Source organism: Canis aureus, chromosome 18, assembly GCF_053574225.1.
Source record: "Canis aureus isolate CA01 chromosome 18, VMU_Caureus_v.1.0, whole genome shotgun sequence".
In the NCBI taxonomy this organism is placed as follows: domain Eukaryota; kingdom Metazoa; phylum Chordata; class Mammalia; order Carnivora; family Canidae; genus Canis; species Canis aureus.
Genome location: NC_135628.1, coordinates 41696865 through 41719964, shown reverse-complemented (window position 1 = coordinate 41719964; position 23100 = coordinate 41696865). Strand labels below are relative to the sequence as shown.

Below are 23100 nucleotides of genomic sequence, written 5' to 3'. Positions count from 1 at the left end.
GGCACTTTTTATGATGAGCACTGGATTTTGTATATAAGTAATGAACCGCTTAATTCTACCCCTGAAACCAATATTGCACTATATGTTAACTAACTGGAATTGAAATAAAAATTTGGGGGGAAAAGGAAATAAAAAAATAAATGAGTAATAAAATAAAATGACAAAGGCAATTGAATAATGTCTATATGAACTGGAGGGGAATGATATCCCAACTATGTTCTTCCTCACATATAAAGACAAAGACATTCAAAGCTTTTCAGAAAAATACACCATTGATGTAACCTTCTTGAAAAAAAAAAAGTTCAAGTATATTGTACCTCCTAAAGATATCACATGAATTAAGCATCAGAATTGATTTTTTTTTCTCTTTATAGAACCTAACATATAATAAAGCTAGGTAAGGTTTTGTTTTCATACAACTCTAGGTAAACAAAAAGACAAGTTCGGTATACTCCTAATCAGGAGACAGATTTAGAGGTCAAACTTAATAGAAGGAAAGCCCTGAGATCAATATCTTGCAGCTACTTCCCTCTCAGGACTCATTTTCCTTATCATCTCCTTAAACTAACAGACCTAAAGACCATCTTCCACCTCCACCGTATCATCCTTTAAGAAATACAACCCTATGGAACTTAAGGATTGTAAACCAGAACTGAGGGCCAAGAATAAAAAGACAAAACACTGGAGTGGGAACAAAAGTTTTTAAATCAATTAGACCATGAGGGAAGGTGTTTCCAGAAAGGAAGGGTTTCGTTAGTCACCCAGAAGGGAAGCCACAATTGGTGTCTCAGAGTCAAGAATGAAGTCCTTCATGGTTGTGGAGAAGCTCCAGGCTGACAGAGATTTTCCTGTATCCCTGTGTCCTGTGGACTTGTAGTTATTGAAAAATAATGGTCACAGGACAGAGGCAGATTCACTGTGCTGCTAATGGAGAGTAAGAGTCAGAGGTTTTCACTTGCTGAGCACTGTGAATATGGAGTGTTGTTGAGAGTTAAGAGGTGTTTGGAAGGGAGAAGGAAGCCTGGGTACAACCAGGAAGCATATCAGGATAGGCATTTATGGTAACTTTCCTGAAGACCTTAGAAAAAAGGAATTTGAATTTCCTAGGCTCCAGTATTTTATTGTCATTTCTTTTCTCATCCTAAATAAGCACTTTAATACCTAATTTTGAATTTGTAAATTGCCTTTTTATCTAAAGATAGTCTCAAAAACTCTAGAAGCTCCAGATGTTCCATGGAAAACACCAGTTAGGAAGCCCTGGAGAAGACTGGATACTGAAGCAAAGAGCTAGTGTATGTATTTTGCTGGCTTCATATGTATGTCCAGCTTAATTACTACTCACTCCTCCATCTCTTATAATTTTTTTGTCTTATTTAAACCTCATTTTTAACCCATGTGATTTAAATCAAGTTATATTCACTGATGTGACAGATATGTTTGAATCCATTTATAGTGTTACATTGTTTAGTCTGCTTTTTTAATTAATTGATTTTTTTCAAAAATTTTTGGTTTTATAGAAATATAGAGCAGACAATATGGAGAGTTCCTATGTATCCCCTTTTCTCCTGCACATAATTTCCCCTATTATTACATTTTCCATTAGTGTGGTATACTTGATGCAATTAATTAATGTTGGTCCATTTTTAAATTTACTTCATTTTTAAATTTTATTTAAATTCATTTGCCAATGCAATAATACCCAATGGCATCCCATCACATACCCTCCTTAGTGCCTGTCACCCAGTTACCCCATCCCCTCACCCACCTCCCCTTCTGCAACTTTCTGTTTGTTTCCCAGAGTTAGCAGTTTCTCATGGTTTGCCTTCCTCTTTAATTTTTCCCCACTCAGTTTCCCTTATGGTCCTCTTCACTATTTCTTATACTCTATATATGAGTGAGACTGTATGAGAATTTTCTCCAATCGACTAGTTTCACTCAGCATAATACTCACCAGTTCCATCCACATCAAAGTAAATGGTAAATATTCATCCTTTTCTTCCTTTTTAAAAAGATTTATTTATTTATTCATGAGAGACATAAAGAGGCAGAGACATAGGCAGAGGGAGAGGGAGAAGCAGGCTCCCTAGGGGGAGCCCAATGTGGGACTTGATCCCAGAACTCCAGGATCACTCCCAGAGCTGAAGGGAGCTGCTCAACCACTGAGCCACTCAAGGGTCCTAATATTCATCCTTTTCTGATGGCTGAGTAATATTCCATTGTCTCTATATACTACATCTTTATCCATTCATCTGTCAAAGGTTGGTCCATTATTATTAACTAAAGTCTGAAGTTTACAGTGAGGTTCATTCTTTGTGTTGTACATTCAGTAGATTTTGACAAATATATCATGTTATGTGTCCACCAATAGAATATCATACAAAATAGTTTCACTGACCTAAAAATCCACTGTGTTCTACCTATCTATTCCTCTCTCTCACCCCTCAAACTCCTAATCCTGATTCTTTTACTGTCTCTATAGTTTTGTCTTTTCCAGAATGTCATGTAGTTAGAATCACAAGATGTATCCTTTTCAGAATGGCTTCTTTCACTTAGCAATATGCATTTAATGATCCTCCATATCTTTTAGTGGTTTGATAGCTCATTTGTTCTTATTGCTAATAATATTCCATTCTATGGAATGGAACCAGTTTGTTTATTCATTCACTTACCAAAGGACATTTTGGTAGCTTCCAATTGTTAGCAAATATAAATAAAGCTGCTATAAAGATTTGTGTGTAGGTTTTTGTTTTGACATAAATTTTTATCTCATTGGGTAAACTTATAGGAGCATGAATGCTGGATCATAATGTAAAACTACATTTAACTTTGTAAGGTTGGGCCCCAGGAGTTTTTAACCTCTCAAACTAGCTCATGCTCAGTCTTCATCAATGAGTCGATTCACATTTAGGTGTTCCTACCAGTTCCTGGCATTCTTCTGAGCTTCTGTTCCTGGTCCTCTGCTCCTGGTAAGTTGTGATGCTCTGTATTCACCTGTTTATTTTTCCACCTATCAGTTTACCCTGTAACATCAGTTATCTAGTGGATCTAAGAAAAGTTGTTGAGTTTGGTTTGTTTGTTTTTGTTGTTGGGAGGGCAGAATGACTACTTTCAAGATCTTTATGAAAATCAGACTGGAAACCAGAAGTCTCCTATTTTTAAAATGTATCCTTCACTAGGTGTTTTCTTTGCTTTTTATTCCAGCTGTCTGATGTTTCTTTGTATTTTCATTTCTTTTTTTTTTAAAGATTTTATTTATTTATTCATGAGAGACACACAGAGAGAGAGAGATAGAGGCAGAGACATAGGCAGAGGGAGAAGCAGGCTCCATGCAGGGCGCCTGATGTGGGACTTGATCCCGGGTCTCCAGGATCATGCCCTGGGCGGAAGGCAGGCACTCAACCGCTGAGCCACCCAGGGATCCCCCTGTATTTCATTTCTACTGAGTACTTTGCAATTTCACTCAAAATGCCCTCAGTTGGGATCCCTGGGTGGCGCAGCGGTTTGGCGCCTGCCTTTGGCCCAGGGCGTGATCCGGGAGACCCGGGATCGAATCCCATCGGGCTCCCGGTGCATGGAGCCTGCTTCTCCCTCTGCCTATGTCTCTGCCTCTCTCTCTCTCTCTGTGACTATCATTAAAATAAAAAAAAAAAAAATGCCCTCAGTTCCCGTCTTCATTAGCCCTTAACTATCTGCTCCAAACTATGTGCTACGATAAAATTAATTTACGACTTCTACCCTCCACTGGTAATTTCATTGCAAAATTTTACTCAATAGTATGATCTTAGTGGTGTTTATATTTGTGATACGTCACTATTCCAACTACTTGATTTCTCAGCCGTAAGTTGTATCCATTGAATCTTGCTGATTGCATTTTGCACCTTCATTTTCCTTTGCCTCCTGATTTTTGTTAGTTGTTTCGTTTCTACATTGACTGAGCATATAACAAAAATCATTCCATTCTGTTGCCTTTATTCTCACTTCTTTTCAGTCTTAAATTCTCAGTTAATAACATTCATAGCTCCAATCAATCCTTTTCATGTTTCTCTTTTATTATTTGCATGTTTGAAGATTCTCCTCTAGGATCATGTCCATTCAATTTAAGATTTCTGATATTTTAAAAATGATTTCTGATATATTGGCATAAAATGGTAGCAAATGTGCTCTTATTATCCTTTTATCCTGTATTCATATCTGTACTTGTGTCTTTTTGGTAGTGATTATTTTTGTCTTCTTTATTTGTTTTTATTTTGTTAATCTTGCCAGAAGTTTATCAGTTTTATTGATATTGGTTTTGTTTTTTGTTTTGTTTTGTTTTGTTTGAGAAATAAATTATTAAAAACAACAGGTCTGCAATGCATTTGCTCTCCTGGCCAGAGGAGGAGATGCCCTGGAAATAAAAGAAGGCAAACACCCTAGTTTAATCTCCTTGTAAACATACCAGTGACAGACTTCATAGCAAACAGACTAAATGGTTTTTTAGAAGGAGAGGCCTTGTTATGAAAGGCTTTTTAGCAGGGTGTGCCTGGCTATTTAGAATTGCATAAGGAACCTGGAGTCTATAGATTTATAGGATATGATGGCCTGAAAAATACCGTATAAGCTATAACTATCTGAGTATAAAGCACAGATGATTTATGACCTAAGAAGCTCCTTCAGTATGGGTGCTTTGGGCCAAAGAATTTCCGATATAGTTTTTTAAAAAGATCTGAGAATGCCCACTGAAGAAGAAGTGCTAGACTTTTCCACAGATTGACTATGCTTTTTGATTATTTGCATCCTTGATATTTTTAATAAAGTTTGATCTCTTGTGTCAGTCTTATTTGACAATCTGATCCTTTTTTAAAATTATTTTTTGTAGAAGTATAGTTTACAATGCTATATTAGTGTCAGGAGCATAACACAGTAATTTGACAACTGTATTAAGTTATGTTCACCATAATAAGTGGGGTCACCATCTGTCACCATACAAAGCCATTACAATATTTTGGACTATATTTCCCATAATACATCTTCATCTCCATGACTTATCCATTCTTTAACTGGAAGTTTGCATCTCTTAATCCCTTTCACCTATTTTACCCATCTCCTTAGCTATCTCCTCTCTGGTAAACACTAGTTCTCTGTATTTATGGGTCTGTTTCTGGTTTTGTTTGTTCATTTATCTTGTTTCTTAGATTCCACATAAAATTGAAATCTGATGGCACTTGTCTTTCTCACCTGACTTATTTCACTTAGCACAATACCTCCTTAAGTCCATATGTATTGTGGCAAATGGCAGGATCTCATTCTTTTTATGGTTAAAATTACATTGTATATGTATACTACATCTTCTTTATCCATTCATCTATTTATGGACCCTTAAGTCGCTTTCATATCTTGGACAATGTAAATAATGCTGCAATAAACATAGGGGTGAGTTAGTGTTTTTGTTTTCTTTGGGTAAATTTGCAGTAGTGGAATTGCTGGATCATATAATATTTTATTTTAATTTTTTGAAGATCCTGTATATTTTTTCCACAGTGGTTGCACCAGCTTATATTCCTACAACAGTCCACGAGAGTTCCTTTTTTTCTCATATTCTTACCAACACTTTTTTTTTTAATTTTTATTTATTTATGATAGTCACACAGAGAGAGAGAGAGAGGCAGAGACACAGGCAGAGGGAGAAGCAGGCTCCACGCACCGGGAGCCCGATGTGGGATTCGATCCCGGGTCTCCAGGATCGCGCCCTGGGCCAAAGGCAGGCGCTAAACCGCTGCGCAACCCAGGGATCCCCCAACACTTTTTTTTTATTTTAGTCACTCTGACAGGTATAGGGTGATATCTCATTGTGGTTTTGATTTGTATTTCTCTGATGATGAGTGATGTTGAAGATCTTTTCATGTTTGTTGGCCATCTGTATTTTTTCTTTGGAAAAATGTCTATCAAGTCCTTTGCCTATTTTTAATTGGATTGATTTTTTATGTTGAGTTGTATAAATTCTTTATATATTTTGCATATAGCCCCTTATCAGATATATCATTTGCAAATATCTTCTTTCACTCAATAGATTGCCTTTTTGTTTTGTTGATGCCTTGTTGTTTTGTTGATGAACATCATTGTTCAAAAGCTTTTTATTTTGGTATACTCCCAATAGTTTGTTTTTGCTTTTATTTTCTTTGCCTGAGGAGTCCTATACAGAAAAATGTTTTTAAGGCCAATGTCCAAGAAATTACTGCCTATGCTTTCTTTAAGGAGTTTTATTTTCAAGTCTTACATTTAGGTCCTTAATCCATTTTGAGTTTATTTTTGTGTATAGTATAAGAAAGAGGTCCAGTTTTATTCTTTTGCATGTAGCTGTCCAGTTTTCCCAGCACCACTTACTGAAGACTGTCTTTTCCTCTATTGTATATTCTTGCTTCTTTTATCATAGATTAATTAATCATATAAGTTTTTTTTTTTTCTGTGTTCTCTGTCCTGTTCCATTGATCCTGACCCATCGTGCTAGTACCATACTATTTTGATTTCTATGTCTTGGTAGTATAACTTGAAATCTGGGATTGTGATGCCTTCATCTTTGTTTTTATTTTTCTTTTCTCTTTTAAAGATTTATTTATCTACTCATGAGAGACAGAGAGAGAGAGAGAGAGAGAGGCAGAGACATAGGCAGAGGGAGAAAGGAAGAAGCAGGCTCTTTGCAGGAGCCTGATGCAAGACTCGATCCTAGATCCGGGGATCAGGACCTAAGCCCAAGGCAGCCGCCCAACCACTGAGCCACCCAGGTGTCCCTGTTTTTATTTTTATTGATTACTTTGGCATCAATCTTCAATTCTTAACTTGGATGTCAACTAAGTTAAGCCTTTTTTTAAAAAAATATTTTATTTATTTATTCATGAGAGAGAGAGAGAGAGAGAGAGAGAGAGACAGGTAGAGAGAGAGGCAGAGGAAGAAGCAGGCTCCATGCAGGGAGCCCCATGTGGGACTCAATCCCAGGACTGCAAGATCACACCCTGGGCTAAAGGCAGGTGCTAAACCACTGAGTCATCCAGGGATCCCTAAGTTAAGCCTTTAACTTGGATGCTCAAATAAGTTAAGCCTTTTATATTTTCTAATATATACATTAAATACTAACCTTTTTTTCCTATATACATCTTAGTTGCTTTCTACAAGATTTGATAGGTATTTTCATCATTATTCATTTCAAAATATTTTTAAATTTACAACAATTTCTTTCTGACTCAGTGTTTCTTTAAATTTTCAAATAAAAGTGATTTTTCATTTAACTTTTTATTGCTGACAACTAACTTAACTGTATTCTTTTCAAATAATGTTGCTTATATGATATCAATACCTTAAAGTTGGTTGAATCTTGCTTTGGTTAGGTGGTAATATTCATTAATGTTCCATGTATGCTTTAGAACAGAGATCAGGAAACTATGGCACACAGGCTAAATCCAGCCAGCCATTTGTTTCTCTAAATCAATTATTGGAATACAACCAAATTCCTCTGTTTATATGTTTTCTGTGGCTGTTTTTACACTACAATGGTAGAGTTGACCAGTTGTGGTAGAAACTGTATGTCCTGCAAAGTCTAAAATATTTATCATCTGGCCTTTTGTAGAGAAAGTTTGGTGACCCCTACTTTAAATGCTTGTGTATTCTGCAGTTTGGGGGGAGGGTCCCTGGTGTCCATTGGATACAATTTGTATTAACTTTGAGTTGTTTAAACAGTCTACATATCCTTAGTGATTTTTTCTGTTTTGATCTAGCAATTATTGAGAGAAGTATATCAAGATTTCCCCTATAGTATATTTGTTCATTTATCCTTATAATTCTGTTAAATTTTTCAGTTTTGCTATAAATAAATAAGGATAGATAACCTGTTCTTAGGTACCAGTTTAGAATAGTTACATTTTCCTGCTAAATTTATTTTTAAAATTTCAATAGTGGATGGAATTTTGGCCTTATATACTAAAAAGATATACTACCTAAAGATATACTTTCTTTGGTTGATATCTGCCTGGCATGTATTTCAGTTCTTTTATAGTCAATCTTTCTATTTATTTATGTTTTAGATTTGTCTGCTGAACAACAAAGAGCTAGAATTTATTATTTATTTCAGAAAGATAATGTTTATCTTTAAAGTTTTTTCCAAGTCCACTTAATGTAATAACCATTAAATTTGTTTCTATCAGCTCTTATTATGCTTTCTATTTGTCTGCTTTTGTATCTTTTGACTCTTTTTTCTTCTTTTCTTGCCCTCATTTGAATTATGTTTCTAATTTCATTCTTTTCCTCTTTGATTATTTGGAAACCAAACACTATATCTTTAATTTTTAGTAATTTCATTTAACCTAACAAAATCAAGTATCAGTAAATAACTTTAGTTTCCTAGACTATTTTCATTGCAATCAACTTCTTTTCCATGTATATAAAATTTTTCAATTTAATTCTATTTTATTTTGACCCCTCCTAAGATTAGTATTGGGTTTTTTGCATGAGTTTATTTGAATTTAACCACAGATTTATACTTTTTCAGTTCATTTTTTATAACATTTCAAATCTTCCATATGAAGCTATTTCAGCTAAGAAAGAAAGTTATTTACTTACAAAAGCAAGATGATGAAATTAATAAATATGAACCCCAAATTAATTTATTTGGATACAAAAGCAGTATAAATTTTAGTTGAAAATTTGTTCATTTAAAAATCTAACAAAGTAGGCAAAGTCATAATTAAAGATAAAATAATGAAATTCACTCCTAAAAATATATGACATAAAATTTAATATTAAAAAATTTTAAAGCCTCCATAAAGTTACTTTAAAGGAAAATTTTGATTACTAAAATCAACCCAAGAAGATATAGAAAGCCTGAATAAATTAAAAGTCATAAATAAAATAGAAAAGGTTAAAGAATTTTCTTTAACAGAGTGCTATGCTTAGACAATTTAAGGTACGAGTTATTAAATTCCTCCAAAAAACAAATAAATAAACCTTATATTATGATTTTAAAAATCCTAGCATTGAAAAATGAGAGAACATTTTAAAATACACTTTTTTGTCTGGCATAACGTTAATGTCAAAATTTGACAGAGCATTAGAGAAAATTAGATTTAGAAAATTAGATATAGACCAAATTTTTTTTTAAAGTACCAAATGAATTCAACACTATACTTAAGTTTTATTATTCATAAAAGGCTTATATTTTAGAATTTATAGATAAGTCTAAATTGATATATATTATCATATCAAAGTATCAAAGGAAGAATATCATATTTACATGCTGAAAATCTGTATAACTAGATCCATGATGTATTCTTGATATAAGGAAACCTAGTAAATTAGGAAGATGACTATACTTCATTAATCCGATAAATAATATTAATTTCAAACCTGCAGTCAATGCCATTATTAACTATAAAAACAAAAAATATATTGATAAAAGTCAGAAATGAACATAAGTACTTTCCTTGCTATTAGGTGTAACTGTTTCTGAAAATTTCAGCCAATGCAACAAAGCAAGAAAAAGAATAAATTGTTTAGATATTGGCAATAGGAGATATATTAATTATTGCAAATATTGTGATTCACTCTGTGGAAAAACTTTAACACTCATCTGTTATGATATTATTCCAGTTAAGAAAGATTTAGTATTTGATTAATGAGAAAATAACTGATCCTAAAATCATAGCTTTTCTATTTAACAGTAATTAACAGTTAGAATATATGATTTTATTTTATTTTTTAATTTATTTTTTATTGCTGTTCAATTTACTAACATACAGAATAACCCCCAGTGCCCGTCACCCATTCACTCCCACCCCCCGCCCTCCTCCCCTTCTACCACCCCTAGTTCGTTTCCCAGAGTTAGCAGTCTTTACGTTCTGTCTCCCTTTCTGATATTTCCCACACATTTCTTCTCCCTTCCCTTATATTCCCTTTCACTATTATTTATATTCCCCAAATGGATGAGAACATATAATGTTTGTCCTTCTCCGACTGACTTACTTCACTCAGCATAATACCCTCCAGTTCCATCCACGTTGAAGCAAATGGTGGGTATTTGTCATTTCAAATAGCTGAGTAATATTCCATTGTATACATAAACCACATCTTCTTTATCCATTCATCTTTCGTTGGACACCGAGGCTCCTTCCACAGTTTGGCTATCGTGGCCATTGCTGCTAGAAACATCGGGGTGCAGGTGTCCCGGCGTTTCATTGCATTTGTATCTTTGGGGTAAATCCCCAACAGTGCAATTGCTGGGTCGTAGGGCAGGTCTATTTCTAACTCTTTGAGGAACCTCCACACAGTTTTCCAGAGTGGCTGCACCAGTTCACATTCCCACCAACAGTGTAAGAGGGTTCCCTTTTCTCCGCATCCTCTCCAACATTTGTGATTTCCTGCCTTGTTAATTTTCCCCATTCTCACTGGTGTGAGGTGGTATCTCATTGTGGTTTGGATTTGTATTTCCCTGATGGCAAGTGATGTGGAGCATTTTCTCATATGCATGTTGGCCATGTCTATGTCTTCCTCTGTGAGATTTCTGTTCATGTCTTTTGCCCATTTCATGATTGGATTGTTTGCTTCTTTGCTCTTGAGTTTAACAAGTTCTTGATAGATCTTGGAAACTAGCCCTTTATCTGATATGTCATTTGCAAATATCTTCTCCCATTCTGTAGGTTGTCTTTTAGTTTTGTTGACTGTATCCTAAGAAGCAAAAGCTTCTTATCTTGATGAAGTCCCAATAGTTCATTTTTGCTTTTGTTTCTTTTGCCTTCGTGGATGTATCTTGCAAGAAGTTACTGTGGCCGAGTTCAAAAAGGGTGTTGCCTGTGTTTTTCTCTAGGATTTTGATGGAATCTTGTCTCACATTTAGATCTTTCATCCATTTTGGGTTTATCTTTGTGTATGGTGAAAGAGAGTGGTCTAGTTTCATTCTTCTGCATGTGGATGTCCAATTTTCCCAGCACCATTTATTGAAGACACTGTCTTTCTTCCAATGGATAGTCTTTCCTCCTTTATCGAATATTAGTTGACCATAAAGTTCAGGGTCCACTTTCTGGGTTCTCTATTCTGTTCCACTGATCTATGTGTCTGTTCTTCTGCGAGTACCACACTGTCTTGATGACCACAGCTTTGTAGTACAACCTGAAATCTGGCATTGTGATGCCCCCAGATATGGTTTTCTTTTTTAAAATTCCCCTGGCTATTCGGGGTCTTTTCTGATTCCACACAAAACTTAAAATAATTTGTTCTAACTCTCTGAAGAAAGTCCATGGTATTTTGATAGGGATTGCATTAAACGTGTATATTGCCCTGGGTAACATTGACATTTTCACAATATTAATTCTGCCAATCCATGAGCATGGAATATTTTTCCATCTCTTTGTGTCTTCCTCAATTTCTTTCAGAAGTGTTCTATAGTTTTGAGGGTATAGATCCTTTACCTCTTTGGTTAGGTTTATTCCTAGGTATCTTATGCCTTTGGGTGCAATTGTAAATGGGATTGACTCCTTAATTTCTCTTTCTTCAGTCTCATTGTTAGTGTATAGAAATGCCACTGACTTCTGGGCATTGATTTTGTATCCTGCCACGCTACCGAATTGCTGTATGAGTTCTAGCAATCTTGGGGTGGAGACTTTTGGGTTTTCTATGTAGAGTATCATGTCATCGGCGAAGAGGGAGGGTTTGACTTCTTCTTTGACAATTTGAATGCCTTTAATGTCTTTTTGTTGTCTGATTGCTGAGGCTAGGACTTCCAGTACTATGTTGAATAGCAGTGGTAAGAGTGGACATCCCTGTCTTGTTCCTGATCTTAGGGGAAAGGCTCCCAGTGCTTCCCCATTGAGAATGATATTTGCTGTGGGCTTTTCATAGATGGCTTTTAAGATGTCGAGGAATGTTCCCTCTATCCCTACACTCTGAAGAGTTTTGATCAGAAATGGATGCTGTATTTTGTCAAATGCTTTCTCTGCATCTAATGAGAGGATCATATGGTTCTTGGTTTTTCCCTTGCTGATATGATGAATCACATTGATTGTTTTACGGGTGTTGAACCAGCCTTGTGTCCCGGGGATAAATCCTACTTGGTCATGGTGAATAATTTTCTTAATGTACTGTTGGATCCTATTGGCCAGTATCTTGTTGAGAATTTTTGCATCCATGTTCATCAGGGATATTGGTCTGTAATTCTCCTTTTTGGTGGGGTCTTTGTCTGGTTTTGGAATTAAGGTGATGCTGGCCTCATAGAACGAATTTGGAAGTACTCCATCTCTTTCTATCTTTCCAAACAGCTTTAGGAGAATAGGTATGGTTTCTTCTTTAAACGTTTGATAAAATTCCCCTGGGAAGCCATCTGGCCCTGGACTTTTGTGTCTTGGGAGGTTTTTGATGACTGCTTCAATTTCCTCACTGGTTATTGGCCTGTTCAGGTTTTCTATTTCTTCCTGTTCCAGTTTTGGTAGTTTGTGGCTTTCCAGGAATGCGTCCATTTCTTCTAGATTGCCTAATTTATTGGCGTATAGCTGTTCATAATATGTTTTTAAAATCGTTTGTATTTCCTTGGTGTTGGTAGTGATCTCTCCTTTCTCATTCATGATTTTATTAATTTGAGTCTTCTCTCTCTTCTTTTTAATAAGGCTGGCTAATGGTTTATCTATCTTATTAATTCTTTCAAAGAACCAACTCCTGGTTCTGTTGATCTGTTCCAGTTCTTCTGGTCTCGATTTCGTTGAGTTCTGCTCGAATCTTTATTAACTTCCTTCTTCTCTTGGGTGTAGGATCTATTTGCTGTTTTTTCTCTAGCTCCTTTAGGTGTAAGGTTAGCTTTTGTATCTGAGTTCTTTCCAGTTTTTGAATGGATGCTTGTATTGCGATGTATTTCCCCCTTAGGACTGCTTTTGCTGCATCCCAAAGATTTTGAACGGTTGTATCTTCATTCTCATTAGTTTCCATGAATCTTTTTAATTCTTCCTTAATTTCCTGGTTGACCCTTTCATCTTTTAGCAGGATGGTCCTTAACCTCCACGTGTTTGAGGTCCTTCCAAACTTCTTGTTGTGATTTAGTTCTAATTTCAAGGCATTATGGTCTGAGAATATGCAGGGGACGATCCCAATCTTTTGTTATCGGTTCAGACCTGATTTGTGACCCAATATGTGGTCTATTCTGGAGAAAGTTCCATGTGCACTTGAGAAGAATGTGTATTCAGTTGAGTTTGGATGTAAAGTTCTGTAAATATCTGTGAAATCCAACTGGTCCAGTGTATCATTTAAAGCTCTCGTTTCGGGATCCCTGGGTGGCGCAGCGGTTTGGCGCCTGCCTTTGGCCCAGGGCGTGATCCTGGAGACCCGGGATCGAATCCCACGTTGGGCTCCCAGTGCATGGAGCCTGCTTCTCCCTCTGCCTGTGTCTCTGCCTCTCTCTCTCTCTGTGACTATCATAAATAAATTAAAAAAAATTAAAAAAAAAAAAATTAAAGCTCTCGTTTCTTTGGAGATGTTGTGCTTAGACCTATCGAGTATAGAAAGAGCTAGATTGAAGTCACCAAGTATAAGTGTATTATTATCTAAGTATTTCTTTACTTTGGTTAATTGATTTATATATTTGGCAGCTCCCACATTCGGGGCATATATATTGAGGATTGTTAAGTCCTCTTGTTGAATAGATCCTTTAAGTATGATATAGTGTCCCTCTTCATCTCTCACTACAGTCTTCGGGGTAAATTTTAGTTTATCTGATATAAGGATGGCTACCCCTGCTTTCTTTTGAGGACCATTCGAATGGTAAATGGTTCTCCAACCTTTTATTTTCAGGCTGTAGGTGTCCTTCTGTCTAAAATCAGTCTCTTGTAGACAGCAAATAGATGGGTCCTGCTTTTTTATCCAGTCTGAAACCCTGCGCCTTTTGATGGGGTCATTAAGCCCGTTCACATTCAGAGTTACTATTGAGAGATATGAGTTTAGTGTCATCATGATATCTATTCAGACCTTGTTTTTGTGGAATGTTCCACTGAACTTCTTCTTAAAGGGGAATTTTAAGAGTCCCCCTTAAAATTTCTTGCAGAGCTGGTTTGGAGGTCACATATTCTTTCAGTTCCTGCCTGTCTTGGAAGCTCTTTATCTCTCCTTCCATTTTGAATGAGAGCCTTGCTGGATAAAGTATTCTTGGTTGCATGTTCTTCTCATTTAGGACCCTGAATATATCCTGCCAGCCCTCTCTGGCCTGCCAGGTCTCTGTGGAGAGGTCTGCTGTTACCCTAATACTCTTCCCCATAAAAGTCAGGGATTTCTTGTCTCTTGCTGCTTTAAGGATCTTCTCTTTATCTTTGGAATTTGCAAGCTTCACTATTAAATGTCGAGGTGTTGAACGGTTTTTATTGATTTTAGGGGGGGATCTCTCTAGTTCCTGGATCTGAATGCCTGTTTCCCTTCCCAGATTAGGAAAGTTTTCAGCTAGAATTTGTTCAAATATATATTCTGGCCCTCTGGCCCTTTCGGCACCCTCGGGAACACCAATTAAAAGTAGGTTTTTCTTCCTCAGGCTGTCGTTTATTTCCCTTAATCTATCTTCATGGTCTTTTAATTGTTTGTCTCTTTTTTCCTGTTTCCCTCTTTGCTATCAACTTGTCTTCTATGTCACTCACTCATTCTTCCACCTCGTTAACCCTCGTCATTAGAACTTCTAGTTTGGATTGCATCTCATTCAATTGATTTTTAATTTCTGCCTGATTAGCTCTAAATTCTGCAGTCATGAAGTCTCTTGAGTCCTTTATGCTTTTTTCTAGAGCCACCAGTAGCTGTATAATAGTGCTTCTGAATTGGCTTTCTGACATTGAATTGTAATCCAGATTTTGTAACTCTGTGGGAGAGAGGACTGTTTCTGATTCTTTCTTTTGAGGTGAGGTTTTCCTTCTAGTCATTTTGCTCAGTGCAGAGTGGCCAAAAGCAAGTTGTATTGGGAAAAGGAGAAAAAGAGAGGAGAGAAAGAAGGAAAGAAAAGAGAAAGAGAAAAAAAAGGAAGGAAAAAAAACGAAAAAGAAAAAGAGAAAGAAAAAGAAAGAAAGGAGAAAAAAGGGGGGTGGGGGAAGGAAACAAATCAAAAAGCAAAACAAAACGAAACAAAACAAAACAAACAAAAAAAGAACCACGGGGGAGTATCTTCTGATTCTGTGTAGTTTAAGTCCCTTGGCTTCCCCTGGAACTTGTCAGTCTAGCTGGTCTTCTGGGGGAGGGGCCTGTTGTGCTGATTTTCAGGGGTTAGCAGTTGGGGGAGCTGCTGTGCCCCTGCCTGGTGCAGGGCTCAGTGGGGGTCGTTTACCCCGTGAGGCCGCAGGAGGAACCGCCCCAGTGGCGGGGCAGCTCTGGAAACCTGGATTCAGCTCCGGCAGGAACTCCGTCTGCAGGGCCTGGAGGCTCCGGGCGGGGCCGCTGATCTGCTCAGCTGGGGCATGAGCGTCCTTGCTGTCCTGGGCCCTCCCGGCCTCTGCCTGTCCCGGGGGAGGCCGGATGCTGGGCTGTGTCCCGGCGCCCTGTGCTCCGGAGCCTGCGCTGTTGGATTCGCTCCCGCCCTGCAGCCCCCTCCGCGGAGCCGCCCCCGAGCCCCCCGAGCTGCTCCGGGTCCCGCCGGGTCCCGCCGTGCGCGCTGCAGCCCTTAGGGATCTCGGCGCACTCCCCCGGGGCGCAGGTGTCTGTCTGTTAGTGTCCCGGGGAACCCGAGGGCATCCCCGCCCCCCTGGGTCCTGCTCCACCTCCCTGCGAGCCCCTTTCCGCCCGGGAAGGTCGGTGCAGCTCCTGCGTCTCCGGGACGGGGCTCTCCTGTCCTGGGGACACTCGCCCCGGCCTCAGCCCGGCTCCTCGCGGGCCCCTCCCCCTTGGAGGCCTTTGTTTCTTTACTTCTTTTTCCCCGTCTTCCTACCTTGATGGAAGCGCGAACTCTTCTCACTGTAGCATTCCAGCTGGTCTCTCTTTAATTCTCAGGCCGAATTCGTAGATTTTCAGGATAATTTGAAGGTTTTCTAGGTAATTTGGTGGAGACAGGTGACTTGGGGACCCTACTCTTCCGCCGTCTTGCCTAGCTTTTCAGAATATATGATTTTAAAACAGTTCAATTAATACAAACAACAAAACTTTTAAAAATGAAAAACAAATTTTAAAAAAGATTTAGATGAATCATGATGTACTAAGGAATTTTTTGTTGTTATTCTAATATAACACCCAACCAGAGAGATCCGTGTACATTTCACCCCTTTCTTCATCTTTAAGATAGTCAAGGGTGCTCATTTTTGAAAGAAACAGGCTGATATTTAGGATTATCTTCCCTAATAGGAAGTGAGATGCATGGATTTATAGTAGCTCCTTGGAATGTTGTATCTACCACCATTACACAAAAGAGTTTTTTCCTCCTTTTATTTCCATAGAGTGTAATAAATTGTAGAATTCTAAGGAATTACTGGCACAGGCAAAACGGCCAGGGTTATATACATACCAGTTGAAACATGTCTGATTCCTTTCAGATGGCACCTCCAGGGAACACCTTCCAAAGAAGGTGACTGTGAGTGAGTCAGTAAGGCCTGGGTGTGCCTGAGTAATATATTCCTGACTCCAATACTACTAAGCAGGATATGGATTCAGTGTGGGCCTACATTCCTTTGTAGGACCAGTTGATTTGGACAAGTGGCAAAGCAAAACAACCCCATTGTAGCACAAAGGAGCAAAGCAGAGTGCAGATGTTTGTTGATAGTGTATCCTGTTCCATAAAAGCATAAATAGGGCCCATGTACAGAGAAGCAACTTATCCCTGACTCTAAAGTTAAGTGCTAGAGTTATCATTTGCAACTGAAGAGCCTCTCAGCTCCCAATAATCTTAAATTATCCCAAGTTAAGGGAAAGAATTTTCATAGGTTAGTATTGCACCTTCCACCTGTCTTGATGGAAGGTTCTAGAAAAACATCATAATACAATTTGATAAAATAAAGAAGATGGGAATATGACCCTAACTATATCCTTTATGTTATATATACTTATATTTTATGCAAATCCACTTAACGGTATGGGATTATTTTTAACTTGAAGAACACATTCTAAAATTTAAGAACTAACGTGTGCAAATAGTGAAGAAATTGTTTTTAAAAAGAAATAAAACAGGGGCCCCTGGATAGCTCAGATGGTTAAGCGCCTGCCTTTCACCTCGGATAGTGATCTCCGGCTCATGGGATCCAGTTCCACATTGAGTTCCATGTCAGATTCCTGGCTGAGTGGAGAATCTTCTTCTCCCTCTGCCTCTCCCCCACTGCTCATGCTCTTTCTCTTCCTCCCTCCCTCCCTCTGTCTCTCAAATGAATAAAATCTTTTTTTTAAAAAAAAAGAAATAAAACACTGTGATATTATTGTAAAACTTTATACAAATCCTTAGGAAAGAAAGTCAAGAAATAACCATTTATCTGTTTTTTAAGAAGGACAAATACCTGGCCTTTAGTAGGTAAATGCTTTAATACCTCTTAGGATTATTGACATAACTTAGAAATATCCTATTTTTTAAGATAATTGTCTCCTTGAAGCATAACACTTAATATTAAGCTAGCCTTGACTAGTAGTTATGAGAAGTGACATTTACATACAAAGGTTGATTTTTAAAAATAACATTTTACCACATTTTATTATAGATAGCAATGTTTGTTCAAAAGTAGTAAATAGCTTTGGTGGTTCACTTAAAATTGTAGACTATATTTGAAACAAAAGTTTGTTTTTAGCAGGTAATAATTAAATTGATGAAATACCATCATTCATCTAGCTCCAATAAACTCAAGGAATATAAAAGGACTGAAGATGTATTAAAATTATAGCTGAACAACTCTATTTTTCATTCCTGTAAAAAACAATGTGTTTTATTAGTTATCTGAAAAGATTAACTTTAAAACACAATGCAAAATATCAATTTGTCATGAGAAATTATAGTGCTGTGATACAGATGAAAAATTTCCAGGCTAAGAACAAAGGGCAGACCTCTTCAGTATCAAGTATCAAAAGAATCATCTAAGCAAAACATGTAAGATTAATGAAAATTAACCTCCATTTTAATCTCAGAGGAGAACTGCTGGGCCTCTAATGCAAAACTCTAGTCTAGGACTATATCAATTTATATCTTTGCTGAAGAATCTATTAGCATCAAGTGCTAATGAATAATAATAATAATAATAATAATAATAATAATAATAATAAATAAGCTAAAGTTACAAATGCATTCATGGGTTAAGGAGCTTAGGTTCTGAAGGTAGTGTCAATATATAATTTATATTCTGTTTGCATTAAAAGATATGAATATAAAAAATAGGGTTAAAACAGAAAAGGAAACTATGTGGTTTTGAAAAGTTAAAATATTATTTCAGTTTTAGCATAATATTTTGGATTTCATATTTCCCTAGGATAATTCTTGATACTTAAATATTAACCTTTCCACACACCCTCCAAAGACTGTACAGATCCATAGAAGATCTAATAGAACCACCCAAAACTTACATACAGAACAAAACTAAGAGAAAGGATATGCAAATGTTCATTTACAGGTAACCGGGGAAATAGTATAAAGATAATACAGGAGAACAGAGTATAGTAGGGTCCTGTAGTTGGTGAAACATGATAATGTTACCCCCCAAAAAAGAGGGCTTTATGTCAACAGGAATCTGAGGCCCCATGGATCAAAGCCACAGCCATTGATGGAGTTGGGAGAGAGAAGAGACGGGAAGTTGCAGAACCAGAAGTGGCAGTCTTGGAAATGTGAAGCTTAGGATGGCAGTGTGACAGCCCAAAGTAGATATCCTTTGAAGATCTGATAGTGAATGGAAGAAGGAAGAAAACTATGGAAAGCAAGAATCTCAGAGAAAGTAAAATAATCACAGAAAGTAGAAGATACATCATCATGCAAAACAGGCCTCATTGTAACCCAGTGTTTAAATATAAAATCCATCGTATTAAACTAGGAATGGCAGATAGGAGAATACACCATTAAACAAAGACTGAGAAATAAAGAATAAGAAATGACCTGAAGAAGATATTAAGAATTGAAATGACAAAATGTAGAAAGATGAAAAACAGAATTGGCCAAACTCAGGAAAGAAATGGGAAAAAAACATTTTAGAAACAAAGACAATTAGAAATTGTTCAGCAGAAAATAGCTTCAGCAGTAAAATAAGCAACATTTGAACAAAGAATGAAAAAAGCCAAGAGAACATGTACAAAATAGGGGGCGGGGGAAGACCGAAAGAGAGAGGTATTCAAAAGAACAATTCTAGGGCAGCCTGAGTGGCTGAGCAGTTTATCACCGCCTTTGGCCCAGGACCTGATCCTGGAGTCCTGGGATCGAGTCCCAGGTTGGGCTCCCTGCATGGAGCCTGCTTCTCCCTCTGCTTGTGTCTCTGCCTTTCTCTCTCTCTCTCTCTCTCTCTGTGTGTGTGTGTGTGTCTCATTAATAAATAAAATCTTTTAAAAAAAGAACAATTCTAGATACAGAAAATAAGCAAAGCCAGTAGTGTGTGTATATAAATATATGTTGCAAGAAGAAAAACAGCTATGAAATTTGAATTTTGGTCAATTATGATATATTATCTAAAATTAAAGAAAAACCTTCTAGGGTTTCAGGCCAAAAGACTGTCAGAGAGGGAAAAATATCAGCAATATACTTCTTTTAAGTTTTTATTTTAATTCCAGTTAACTAGTTGGTACATTAGTTTCGGATGTACAATATAGCAATTCAGTATTTCCATACATCACCCAGTGCTCTTCACTAGTGCACTCCTTAATCCCCATCACCAATTTAAACATCCCCCCACCTACTTCCCCTCTGGTAACCATCAGTTTGCTCTCTGTAATTAAGAATAGGCTTCTTGATTTTTCTTCCCTCTCTCTCTTTTCCCCTGTTTTGTTTCTTAAATTCCATATATAAGTGAAATCACATGGTATTTATGTTTCTCAGACTTATTTCGCTTAGCATTATATCCTCTATCTCCATCCATGTCCTTGCAAATGGCAAGATCGCAATTTTTTAAAAAAGATTTTATTTATTTATTCATAGAGACACAGCTAGAGAGAGAGACAGAGACACAGGCAGAGGGAGAAGCAGGCTCCATGCAGGGAGCCCGATGTGGGACTCGATTCCGGGGTCTCCAGGATCACACCCTGGGCTGCAGGCGGCGCTAAACCGCTGCGCCACTGGGGCTGCCCAAGATCATGTTCTTTTTTATTGACTTAACATTATTTCATTGTATGAAATACATATCTTCTTTATATCTTCTTTATCCATTTCTTCTTTATCCTTTCTTCTTTATATAGAAGAAATATATAAATTATATTTTTATATATCACATCTTCTTTATCCATTCATCTAGTGATGAACACTTAGACTGCTTCTGTAATTTGGCAATTGTAAATTATGCTGCTATAAACATATGAGTGCATATATCCCTTTGAATTAGTGTTCCTGTATTCTTTAGGTAAATACCCAGTGGTGCAATGCTGGATCATAAGGTGGGTCTATTTTTACCTTTTTGAGGAACCTCCATACTGTTTTCCAGAATGACTTCACCAGTTTGCATACCCACCAGCAGTGCAAGAAGGTTCCTTTTTCTCCACATCCTCACCAACACCTGTTGTTTCTTGTGTTGTTGTATTTAGTCCTTCTGATGGGTAGGGGGTTGGATATCTCATTGTAGTTTTGATTTGCATTTCCCTGATGATAAGAGATGATGAACATCTTTTCTTACGACTGTTGGCCATCTGTGGATTTCCTTTGGAAAAATAACTGTTCTTCTGCCCATTTTTAATTGGATTATTTGGGTTTTTGGGGTGTTGAACTTTATAAGTTCCTTATATATTTGGGGTACTGACCCTTTATTGTATATGTCATTTGCACATATCTCTTTCCATTCCTTAGGTTGCCTTTTAGTTTTCCTGATTGTTTCCTTTGCTTTGCAGAAGCTTTTTATTTTGATGAAATCCCAATAGTTCATTTTTGTTTTTGTTCCCCTTACCTCAGGAGACCTACCTTGAAAGAAGTTGCTGCTGCTGCTATCAAAGAAGTTACTGCCTGCCTATGTACTATTCTAGAATATTTATGGTTTTGGGTCTCACATTTAAGTCTTTAATCCATATTGGATTTCTTTTTTTTTTTTAATTTTTTTTTAATTTATTTATGATAGTCACAGAGAGAGAGAGAGAGAGGCAGAGACATAGGCAGAGGGAGAAGCAGGCTCCATGCACCGGGAGCCCGACGTGGGATTCGATCCCGGGTCTCCAGGATCGCGCCCTGGGCCAAAGGCAGGCGCCAAACCGCTGCGCCACCCAGGGATCCCCATATTGGATTTTTTAAAAAAAATTTTGTTTATTCATGAGAGACACACAGAGAGAGGCAGAAACATAGGCAGAGGGAGAACCAGGTTCCCTATAGGGAGCCTGATCCAGGGCTCACTCAATCCCAGGACCCCAGGATCACGACCTGAAGCAAAGGCAGACACTTAACCACTGAGCTACCCACGCACCCCCATACTGATTTTTTTCAAATTGTTTTTGTGTATGGTATAAGAATGTAGTTCAGTTTCATTCTTCTGCACTTTGCTGTCCAGCTTTCCCAACACCATTTATTGAAGAGACTGTCTTTTTCTCATTGCATATTATTTCCTACTTTGTCAAAGTTTAATTGACTATATAATTCTGGGTCTACTTCTGGATTTTTTTCATTTCTCTGGGTTATCTTCAGTTTCTTTCATCAGTGTTCTTTATACAGGTTTTTCACCTCTTTGGCTAGGTTTATTCCTAGGTATCTTATTATTTGGGGCACAATTGTAAGTAGAACTGTTTTCTTAATTTCTCTTTCTGCTGCTTCAATATTAGTGTACAGAAATGCAACAGATTTCTGTACATTTATTTTGTATCCTGTGACTTCTGAATTCGTTTATCAGTTCTAGCAGGTTTTTGATGGAGTCTTGGCTTTTCTATGTACACTATCATATCATTTGCAAATAGCAAAAATTTTACTTTTTTCTTATTGATTTAGATGCCTTTTACTTCTTTTTGTTGTTTTATTGTGGCTAGGACTACTGGTACCATGTGGAATGAAAGTGGTGATAGACATCCCTGCCTGGTTCCTGACCTTATGGGAAAAACTCTCAGGTCATTAAGGATGATGTTAGCTGTGGGTTTTTCACAGATGACCTTTATTATGTTGAGGTATGTTCATTCCTTTTAACCTACTTTATTGTGAGTTTTTATCATGAATGGATATTACACTTTGTCAAAAGCTTTTTCCACATCTAATTGAAATGATCCTATAATCCTTATCTGTTGCCTACCCAATAATATAACTTCAAATTTTCTTTCTTTCCTATATCAGCCCTTTATTAGATCATTCCCCTCAGGGTATAAATATCTGTTATTTCTCCTAACATGTAAAAAAAGAAAAATGCTTGATCCCACTTCTAGGTGGCATAACATTCCTTCACTCTCCTTTGCATCACAACTCCTTGAAAGAGATGTCTATAGGAAAGTCTCGAAGTGTGCCTCTTTCCTTCTCTTTCAAATTCACTCCATTCAGATTTGCATTCCTTCTATGTCACCTAAACTGCTTTTTCCAAGGTTATCAATGGTATCCTCATTGCTAAACTAATACTCAATTCTCTTTCCTCACCTTACTTATCAATGGCATCTGCTGCAGTTAATCATGCTAATCTCCTTGATATACTTTTATTATTTGGTTTCTAGGGAATAACACTCCTCATTAGTTGCTCCTTGTCAGTTTCCATTGCATTGCATTGTATTTCCTTTCTTCCTTCTCTGAGGAGAAGGACTCAGAACACCTTGATGTGATAGTGCACCAGAGATCCATCCTGCTTATATTCTCTACCTAGTTATTCCCTTGGTGATGGCATCCACTCTTAAGGCCAAAAACGTTGCCAGTCAACAGGTTCTCCTAAACTCCAGGTCACTAATACAAATTACACACTGAATTGGAGATCTAATAGGTTTCTCAAACCCAGTATATCCAACCCTGAACTTTCAATCTAACCCATAATATATGTTCCACCTATACCCTTCCCTTATCTCAGTCAATGATAATGCTATCCTTCCAGATTC

At 37.2% G+C, this 23100-nt stretch overlaps 1 protein-coding gene across 39 annotated transcripts in view; it reads left to right on the top strand.

Annotated features, from left to right (window-relative positions):
* Positions 1-23100, top strand: part of GNGT1 (G protein subunit gamma transducin 1) — a 340050-nt gene that overhangs the window by 280988 nt on the left and 35962 nt on the right. For 18 of the 39 annotated variants that reach the window (XM_077856901.1, XM_077856902.1, XM_077856905.1 and 15 more), the window contains 2 exons: positions 1199-1292; positions 2909-2966. The exons of 18 other annotated variants lie outside the window; for them this stretch is intronic. The gene's annotated coding sequence lies outside the window, so the exon portion shown is untranslated. The remainder of the gene's footprint in view (positions 1-1198; positions 1293-2908; positions 2967-23100) is intronic. 3 more of the 39 variants (XM_077856932.1, XM_077856927.1, XM_077856924.1) reach the window with 1 other exon arrangement.